Source organism: Oryctolagus cuniculus, unplaced genomic scaffold, assembly GCF_964237555.1.
Source record: "Oryctolagus cuniculus unplaced genomic scaffold, mOryCun1.1 SCAFFOLD_142, whole genome shotgun sequence".
Classification (NCBI taxonomy): Eukaryota; Metazoa; Chordata; class Mammalia; order Lagomorpha; family Leporidae; genus Oryctolagus; species Oryctolagus cuniculus.
The window spans coordinates 129,675-140,185 of record NW_027208297.1 but is presented as its reverse complement, the minus strand read 5'-3'; the positions used below and the strand labels follow the sequence as shown (position 1 = coordinate 140,185).

Sequence of the window (10,511 nt, the reverse complement as noted above, 5' to 3'; positions counted from 1 at the left end):
ATAAAGAAAGGAACTATATAATCATTAAGGAATCAATTCAACAGGAATATGTGACTATAATAAAAGTATATGAACCCAATGCTGGGGCACATGGCTATTTAAAACAAATGTTGGGGCTGGTGCTTTGACACAGTGGGTCACTTTGACACAGTGCCCTGGTCTGAGGCACCAGCATCCCATATGGTGCCAATTCTAGTCCTGGCTGCTTCTCTTCCAATCCAGCTCTCTACTATGGCCTGGGATAGCAGTAGAAGATGGCCCAAGTCCTTGGGTTCCTGAACCCGCATGGGATACAAAGAAAAAGCACTTGGCTCCTGGCTTCAGATGGGTGTGGCTCCAGCTATTGGGGTCATCTGAGGAGTGAACCAGCATATGGAAGACCTCTCTCTGTCTCTACCTCTCTCTGTAATTCTCTTTCAAATAAATAAAATAAATCTTTAAAAAACAAATGTTAAAGGATCCATATGGAGACATAGATGCTAATACAATAGTAATGGAGAATTTAAATACTGCACTTACATCAATAGATAGATCAACCAGGCAGAAAATCAGCAAAGAAATAAAATGTTAATCTACAATATGGATCCAAAAACTAACTGATGGCTACAGAACAGTTAACCCCATAGTTGGAGAATACACATTCTTTTAATCACTGCAGGGAGCATTCTCTAAGATCATATACTGAGCCATAAAGCAAGAAAGTCTCACAAATTCAAAAAAAAATTAAAATCATTCCATGCATCATTTCTCACTACAATGAATGAAGATGGAAATCAACAACTCAAGAATCTTTAGAATATGTGCAAACACATGGGGACTGATCAAAATTCTCCTTAATGAACAGTAGGTCAAAGAAGAAGTCAAAAGAGAAATAAAAAAATCTGCAAATAAATGACAATGACAATACAACATATCAAACTTATGGCATACAGCAAAAGCCATGTTAAGAGGGATGATTATAGCAATTGATGTCCACATCAAGAAGTTGGAAAGACACCAAATAAATGAGCTATCAATGCTTTTCAAAGACCTAGAAATACAACCAAAAAACTCACAAAATTAATAGGATGAAAGAAATAAATAAAATTAAAGGTAAAATAGACAAAATTAAAAACAAAATATACAAAAGATCAGTAAAATGAAGACTTTTCTTAAAAAATAAACAAAAGGATGCACCATTGGCCTAACTTACCAAAAAGAGGAAGAAGACCCAAATTCATAAAATTAGAGATGAAAAGGGTAATGTAGGATAACATTAACAAATTGAAGAATAAAACCCATATGATTATTTCAATAGATGCAGAGAAAGCATTCAATAAAATACAACATCCTTTCATGATGAAAACTTTAAGTAAATTGGGTATAGAAGGAACATTTCTCAAGACAATCAAGGACATTGATGACAAACACACAGGTGGCTTCTTATTGAATTGAGAAAACTTGGAAGCATTCCAACTAAGATCCAGAACCAAAGATGCCCACTCTCATCCTTGCTATTCAATATAGTTCTGAAAGATTTATCCAGAGCTATTAGGCAAGAAAAAGAAATCAAAAGGATACAAACTGGAAAGGAAGAGTCAAACTTTCCCTATTTGCTGATGACATGAGGCTATGTATAAGGGAGCCAAAGGACTCCACTAAGAGACTATTGGAATTCATAAAAGTGTTTAGTAAAGTGGCAGCATATAAAATTAATGCAGAATATTGCAGCAGGAGGTTTTGAGTCATGCAGGGAAAAATAGATACTTAATGAGCAGAAACAAACAGGCAGCAGAATCTAGAGAAGTTTGTGCAGAGTGGGCCAGGAGTCAACAAGAGACTACTCAGGTCTGTGGTAAACAGAGAGGAGGGAGATGTGGTCGATGTGTAGTGAAGGAGTGGCACAGGGACTGAGAGAGTAGATTGGTGTCACCACCCCCTGAAGCAAACCAGATGAAAGGTAGCAAGTCCACAAGCTGTGGATAGTGGTGGGCAGAGAAACATGCTGAACTGCATTTGGAGCTCTAAGTGGGAAGAAAGAAATTGTAGGGGGATGGGCAGAGAGGTTGAGCATGCCATGGTCGATCTGCGTCTTCCCCTTTCCCCCAGCTGGACTTACTGCTGTCAGGGAAAAGCTATATTGATTGTTTACATTTTAGAATGTAAGCAGGGGACTGCTGCATTTGCCACCCATGCACGTAACCATCAATTGCAGGGTCACCTCACAACACTCCCCACATGGGAACAGGATTCACAACATTTCAGAGTGATTTCCTCCCCACCACGCAAATTGTATAGCAAGAAGTAATCCCAAACAGCAAAAACCCAAGTTCCTTCATGCAGAGTTACACTAGTATAAGAACCCATCTTTTGAATATGTGATAAAATTTTGAGTGTGGCCTGGTAATGCTGAGGGTAGGACCCATGCTCTACCCTGAGAATTGTAGCTAGTTGTAAATTCTCAGGCAGCCCTAGGGGCAGTGGGAAAACATAGAATAGAAGAGCACTTCAGAGTGGGGTTGGGCAATCTACCCATGGTTTAAAGCATCTATGGCCTTTGGAAATATCCTTGGGCCAAACTAAGGGACTGTAACTGAAGACTTCACATCCTTAGTCTGATAATTTCTGTTCATGTCCACAAGGATGCAGACATTCCTCTCTGGGTGGGTAGTTTGATTGCTCATTATATAAACTCCACAAAGCTGGGGACAAAGGGGTCTTTTTTATTAAAAATCCATTTATTTGTTTGAAAGTTACAGTTACACACAGAGAGACGGAGAGGCAGAGAGAGAGAGAGAGAGAGAGAGAGAGAGAGGTTTTCCATCTGCTGGTTCACTCCCCAGTTGGCTGCAATTGCCCAAACTGCACTGATCCAAAGCCAGGAGCCAGGAGCTTCTTCTGGATCTCCCATGAGGGTACAGGTGCCCAAGGACTTGGGCCATTCTCCACTGCCTTCCCAGGCCACAGCAGAGAGCTGTATCAGAAGTGGAACAGCCAGGACTCAAACTGGCACCCATATGGGATGCCAACACTGCAGGAAGCAGCTTCACCCATTACATCACAGCTCTGGCCCTGATCAAGGGGTCTTATAGGCTCATTTTTTCAAGGGCTTTCAGATGGAGGATGATCAGATATCTTTGTGGTTAGCAAGACTTGTGATGGAGCAACATCAATGGGTCAAATCAGAGTGCTAGCCTCCCCTCCACTGTTCAAGAAAGATGGATGAAGAGCATATTTAATAAGTCACCCACATTTCTGACCATGAGTTTCATTCCCACGTTTGAGCTGTGCTGTGGGGATGTTGCTGTACATGCTCAAAGCAAAGGATACATTGTTGTGCATGTTCAAGGCAGAGGATTCAGGCCCTTCAGAAGTTCTTTGGCTCTTAGCTCTAGGAGGGTTTCAGATAACATTTAGGACTTTAGTGGTAGTGAGCAGTCTTCTTGGGTAAGTAAACTCACACATAATCAACTGTAAATTAAGAAGTAACTGAGACACAAATATGTATGTGCATATTTGTTAATATGTATAAAAGGAGGTAACAATACAATGAAAATACCTGGAGAGTCTATGAAATACATGTTTATTCAAACATATATTTCTCAATGGATGATTCACCTTATCATATAAGACACTCATAAGTTCGCTTCATTATTTATAGGTATACTTACACATGTGCTGATTTTTCATACTTCCAAATGAATTACATGGACAAAGATAATTTTTAAATGTCCCAAACAGGAGCATATAAAAATGTATATGCAGCTATATAATATATATATATATTAATATATATATTATTACTGATAGGAACCCAATACCTGACACAAACACAGTGGTTCAAACAGGGTTCACTGAAGCTTTAATGGAACCCTTGCCCTCTTCTGAAAACTGTCAGTGGAAAAATAACCACAGTCTCATTGCTATCTGTTCCAGCCTTTATGGACTAACAGCAGGCTCAGACTTATATACTATTTCCCCTTTATGCCCTTTTTTAGGTTATTCACTTCATTTGTGGAACTGGTGAATCATACTTCTTGGTTTTTACTTATTTACATATATCTATACTTCCTCTTGAATATAGGGCGGAATCCATCCTCTATGTATGTTTTTTGCTTCTCTTAGGATTCTGTCTATGATATGGTAGACACAGTAACTGACTTACTGAGTGGGTGAGCATATAAATAAATGTTTTTTAAGTTCTTTTCTTTTTTTAAAGGATTTGCTTATTCAAGTGAAAGGCAAAATTAGAGACACAGAGGGAGAGACAGAGAAGGAAAGTCTTCCATCTCCTGGTTCACAGCTTGGTCTTGGCCAGGCCTAGGCCAGTAGCCTGGAACTCCACCCATGTCTCCCATGTGGCCAGCTGGGGCCAAAGTATTTGAATCATTATCTGCTGATTTCTCTTTTATATTATCAAAGAGCTGGATTAGATTCTGAGCATCTGGGATTTGAATCACTACTTCACTGTGGAATGCCAACATCAAAAGTTACAAGTTAACATGCTTAACCATGATGCTGGCCCCTTCTGCTCCCATTTAGATTCATTTTTTTCCATATTAAAATGGAAAGGAAGTTATCATCATACTATTTAGAATAATTGCTCCCACAACATAAGTTTACGTAGCCCGGGAAAAAAAAATCAGTCACTAAAACTGGATTCAATTTTTTTATAGGAGGATTTTTTAAAAAGATATATTTTATTCATTTGAAAGACAAAGTTAACAAAGAGAAGTAGAGACAGAGTGAGCAAGACAGGTCTTCCTTCTACTGGTTCACTCCACAAATGGCCACAATGGCCAGAGGTGAGTTGATCTGAAACCAGAAACCAGGAGCTTCTTCCTGGTATCCCATGAGTGTGCAGGGGCCCAACCTCCACAGCTTTCCCAGGCACATTAGCAGGAAGCTGGATTGGAAGTGGAGTATCTGGGATTGGTACCAGCTCCAAAATGATGCCAGCATGCAGGTCAGGACTTTAACCCACTCCACAACAGCGCCGGCCCCTATAGAAATATTTTAAGTCATTTATTTGTGCCTCTAATAATTTTTCTTCCTCTTCTAAAATTTCCAATTTCTCCACTTCCTTTGTTGACCAGATCTAATGAACACACAGGCTCTAATGAAAACCTGGCTAATAAGGACTTCATTGGGATGCTATCCTATCTGAGACACACTTCTCCAATTCATCTTCTAAGCTTTCTCTGAATATAATTAGGACCTCACTACCTGCAAACCTGAATGAAGACTGAACAATGAGGTAAGTTAAAGCTGCCATAATCAGATCTCAAACTGTTCATCTCTTTCCTGAGATGATCCGATGGGAGTCAACAGATGTCTGACCCCAAAGTCACATTCTCACCTTTGTTCAAAGCATTGTGGAGACTTACTAAGGTCAAGTTACATTTCATTTTTACTGGTCCTAGATCTACTCAAATCCATCACTGTGACAATAAGAAATTAAATAATCCTAATGGTTTTTTTTCTTTGTTACAAATGTATATAAGTTCAGTACTCCAGACGCTTCCATCTGTTTGCTGATTGATTATCTGACAATCAGGTCAAGTGTCTCCTCTGAAGGGCTGGCATTGTGGCACAGCAGGTAAACCACTGTCTACAGTGCCAGCATCCCATATGAGAGTGCCACATTGAGTCCTATGTGCTCTTCTTTCAATACAGCTCCTTGAAAATGCACATGGAAAAGCATCACAATATGACTCAAATATTTGGGCCTCTGCTACCCAAATGGGAAACACAAATGGAGTTCCTGCCTCCTAGATTTGGCCTGGATGACTCCCTAAATGACAGCAAAGGCCAGAGTTAGGCTAGGTCAAAGCCAGGAGCCAGGAGCTTCTTTTAGGACTCCCACATAGTGGCAAGGACATGGACCATCTTCAGCAGCTTTCACAGGTGCATTAGCAGGGAACTGGATAGGAATTGGGGCAGCCAGGACTCAAACTGGCACCCATGTGGGATGCTGATTTTGCAGGCAGTGGCTTAACTTGCTATGCCACAATGATGGTCCCTGGAAATAATCTTTTTTAAAAAAGATTTATTTTATTTATTTGAAATACAGAATTAAAGAGAGGCAGAGGAAGAGAGAGAAAGAGAGAGAGAGGTATTTCATCTGCTGGTTCACTCCGCAGATGGCTGCAATGGCCAGAGCTGTGCTGGTCCAAAGCCTGGAGACAGGAACTTCTTCCATGTCTCCCACATGGGTGCAGGGCCCCGAAGACTTGGACCATCTTATACTGTTTTTCCAAGCCACATCAGAAAGCTGGATTAGAAGTAGATTAGCCAAGAATCAAACCGTTGCCCCTATGGTATGCCAGCACTGCATGCTTTACCTGCTTTGCCATAGCACCAGCCCCAAGATAATCTTTAATCAGGCCCATATCCTGGTAAATTGTGAACTATCTTGCCCTAGGTCTGGAAAGCCTTGATGCCTAAATCTAGGAAGGAAATTAGTGATACAGGTATTTAAAATATGGACTACATTATGTCATAGGCATTTAGATGAATAATTAAATAAATAAGTACATATCCTAGAGAGAGATGCAAAATGGCCTCGATAGACCAAACCGAGACACAGATATGGTTATACCTTCAGAAACATGGATGGGGACCTCTCCAAGAGACGATAACAAAGCTCCATAGTTATCTGAGTTTACTCACTTTACTGAGTAAACTCACTTCAAGCCTAGAAACATCCATACATAAGCCATTGCTATGAAGCAGGAGGCAGTAAATGCTGTAATGGAAGTATCAAGTGATTATGAGGATTCAGGTTCATAGGCAATAGGTATGTGTGGGATTTTAGTCTCATGACCCACTAATGTTTACTCATTGACTGAAATCTATATCTGTGAGAGAAACATTACAGTATATTAAGATTATAGATACTTTTTTCCCAAACTAGGAGATCTTACATCATCAGATTCCAAAAATACAGCCAAATCCCTTTGCCTGGATAGGCAAAGGTTGCCTTGTGTTTCACTCTTGAATCCCTAGGAGAGGCAAAAGTGCCAACATCCCTTTGGAAAACAGAATTCAAAATAACTCTTTACATCACCCTCTTCTGAAGGCTGGCTGAGATGGGAGATACTAATATTCTCAGATTTTTCATTCAAGGTGTGATGCAAAGTCCTTTGGTGCCTCAAACTCTTCTCTACTCCCATCAACTTAGGTCATATATAAGACCTTTTGGAAGTCTTAACCTTGGGCTAGCACTCTGGCATAGCAAGTAAAGCCATCGCCAGCAGCTCCAGCAACCCTATGGGCTCTGGTGGGAGTCCCAGCTGCTCAATTTATGATTCAGCTCCCTGCTGATGTGCCTGGGAAAACAGTGGAGGGTGACTCAAGTTCTTGAATATCTTACCCCAAGTGGGAGGTACAGAAGAAACCCCTGATTTTGGATCCGCCCACCTCTGGCCATTGCAGCCATTTGGGGAGTGAACCAGTGGATGGAAGACTTCTCTCACTCTCTCTCTCTCTTTCTTTTTCTCTGCCTTTCAAATAAAATAATTAAATCTTTTTAAAGAAAAACATTTTGAAATCTGTAGACAGTGTGTATATATATATATATATATACACAATATATACAATCAACTGGACTGACAAATCCAAATAAAAAGTAACCATCATCATTAAGAAATGCTTACAGGTTTGAATGCTGACTTTGTCATGCTTAGCAATAGCATGTTGGGTAATCTCTGTTCCTCTTCACCTGGAAAATGATGACAATATTTATATCTAGTGCTTAAGCAAAAATGAAATGGGACAACACATTTAAAATACTAATAACCATGTCTTGCATATAATGACTTAATAAATACTAGTTAACCACTGTTACTACTATGTCCTAACAGGCTATTTCCAATGGGCCACACTTGAGTTCCCATACTCTGAGTTTATAAGCCCAATCAACACATCATGCAGTTGCAGAGAGATCAGTATCTCCCATATTCCTCCCTAGAGTGCTCTAGACCACACATAGGGCAAACTATATCCAAGGAGACTTTTAAAAATACACAAGAAAAATGGAATTAAAAAGCCAGCGCAGTGGCACAGTAGGCTAATCCTCCGCCCGCAGTGCCCGCATCCCATATGGGCACCAGTTCTAGTCCTGGCTGCTCCTCTTTGAATCTAGCTCTCTGCTGTGGCCTGGGAAAGAAGTAGAAGATGGCCCAAGTCCTTGGTCCCCTGCACCCATATGGGAGACCAGGAAGAAACCCCTGGTTCCTGGCTTCAGATTGGTGCAGCTCCAGCTGTTCTGGCCATTTGGTGAGTGAACCAACAGAGGGAAGGCCTTTCTCTCTGTCTCTCCCTCTCACTGTCTGTAAATAAATAAAATCTTTAAAAAAATGGAATTAAAAGGTAAGTTAATTTTATTACAATTAAAATTTATACCTAGTTTTTCCCTGACACACATTTTTAATGGAATTTTTGAAGACTCCTCATGTACCCTAGTCTCTATTATGGACAACATATTGATTTTCAGAGTCCTTTTGCTTGCACACTATATTTTCTCACTTGATTTACTCACATATAAAAGCTTTAGGAAATCATAGGAGCAGCCATTAATAGGTCAGGCCTCCCACTGGGTTCCACATTCCCCTTCCTTCTCATAACTAAGTTCAGCTAAGTCAAAAAAAAAAAAGGGTAGTTCTTTGTATTTTCCTCCTGAAAACATCAATCTTAAAACACTATAAGTCCTGTTTCAAAACTTCAAGTTGGAGGGAGAACATTTATCCAAGGTCCATGATCTAGGTAGCTGATTATTTTTAGCATCTTTGAACAAGAATTGTTAATGAGCTTTTAATCTGAAGGTCTTAAATCACCAAAGTGTTCCAAGTTTCAGGGAAGCACCACAGAATTCAAAGGAAATCTTATCAATTCCTTTCTATCAGTTCACTTCCTGACACTCACCTTCCAATAAAAGCAGCCAAAAGAATTTCTAAGATCACAGACACACTTTAGTGGAGCCACATTCCAAGTCCATGTTTATAAATTGGTTTTGAAATGGTCAGGAATTGAGGTAATATACTTAATCTCCATACACAAGTCCACAAAACAAGAGAAGCTGTGTGCCAAGAAAGAGGAGACAGGGCATGGAGCCACAGGCAGACCAGGTTTATTCAGAAGGTTGATTCACTCCAAGGTGAATGCATGGCAGAGAGTTCCCAGCAAACACAGCAAAGAGAGAACTCCCTGTCTTACAGACTGATGCTTTATATAGCACAAAGTGGTGGGAAGGAGCTTGGAGGTCTGAGCTAAAGCAGGGCTGCTGAGATAGAGAAGAGCTTGGGCTAGATTTAAAGGTCCTTTGAGGTCACAGTGTGAGCTGGGAGGGGTTTGGGCTGAGGCTGGACTCTGAGGCTGAGTGCTGAGATAGCGGGAGACAGCTTGGGAGGAGTGGAGATCTCAGGCTGATAGCAGAGTTTTCACATAGTGTTGTGTCCAAAAGTTGAGGCAGGGCAAGGCTGGTCAAGGCAGGAGTGGGGAGGAGAGGCTGTATTAGCAAGACAGAGAAACAGGGGCCTGCTTGTTGTGTAGGTGAGAGGTCAACATGGATGTAAGATTTTTTTCCTTCCTCCATCACTGTGTATGATAAATCCAGAATGAAGGATACTTTGATGGCAAATTTCTGATATAAATTCTATAATAAAAATTTAGCCATCACAATCTTTCTCAGTTCAAATAGATTTCTGTGGGTGATCCCATGGGACTGCTTGCCCTGCCCATGTGGGAGGTTGAGAGGGCATGGTGTGCCATGCCTCCCTAGAGGGACCCCACAGCCTGGCTGCTGGCAAGTGGCAGGAGCTCCAGACCCATTTCCTCCATCCTCCCTTCCTGTTGGAATCCTTGTGGCTGTGCTTTTGTGGTTCATAAACAGAGAGCTGAGAAGCAACTCCCAGATGTGGGCTGGTTGCACAAAGGAGCCCAGGGGCCTATGTGTCCTATGTGACCTATAAGTCAATTAGTTAGAAGTCTTTTTGCATGCTGCTCCTTCTTCCCTATAGAATTCCTGTTACCACCCAAGGATTTTTCTTCCCCACTTACCCTATAAAAATCTGTGCCTGATTGCTAATAAACAGACATGCCCATCAGACCTGTCTCCGGTGCTTCTTGTTGAGTGATGCCGTTGCTCTTCCAGCCTGACAGCTGACGGTCTCAAACAAAGAGACCACAGATGTCAGCCTTTAGATAATGGGATTCATGTTTGGCTGCCTTTCAGCTGGAAACCTGAGGAAATGTCTAGCAAGGGTAAATATCATAGGAGTTGTCAGAGACCTAGTAGAGAAAATGATGTGCACCACCAAAGGCAAAATCCAGCTCTAATGACAAAGCTCCAAATCCCTAATATGGAGCCACACATTTAGCATCTTTCAAGTCAGCAAGGAGTACTTATATTTTGCAAGAACTCTCAGTCAAGTCTCAAGTTATATGCATGCCTATATTTGTTTTAAGAAAATATCATTTGTTGGGCCATTTGTAGGAAAGACAAGCAGAATATTAGCCACATTAGGCCCTTT

General features: G+C 40.9%; 1 long non-coding RNA gene across 1 annotated transcript; it reads right to left on the bottom strand.

Annotated features, from left to right (window-relative positions):
* Positions 1–3,182: 3,182 nt before the first annotated feature.
* Positions 3,183–8,868, bottom strand: LOC138848173 (uncharacterized). The gene is made up of 2 exons (XR_011385982.1): positions 7,638–8,868; positions 3,183–3,370 (listed from the first exon to the last, which is right to left on the bottom strand). It is a non-coding gene; the product is annotated as an uncharacterized lncRNA (long non-coding RNA).
* Positions 8,869–10,511: the final 1,643 nt, after the last annotated feature.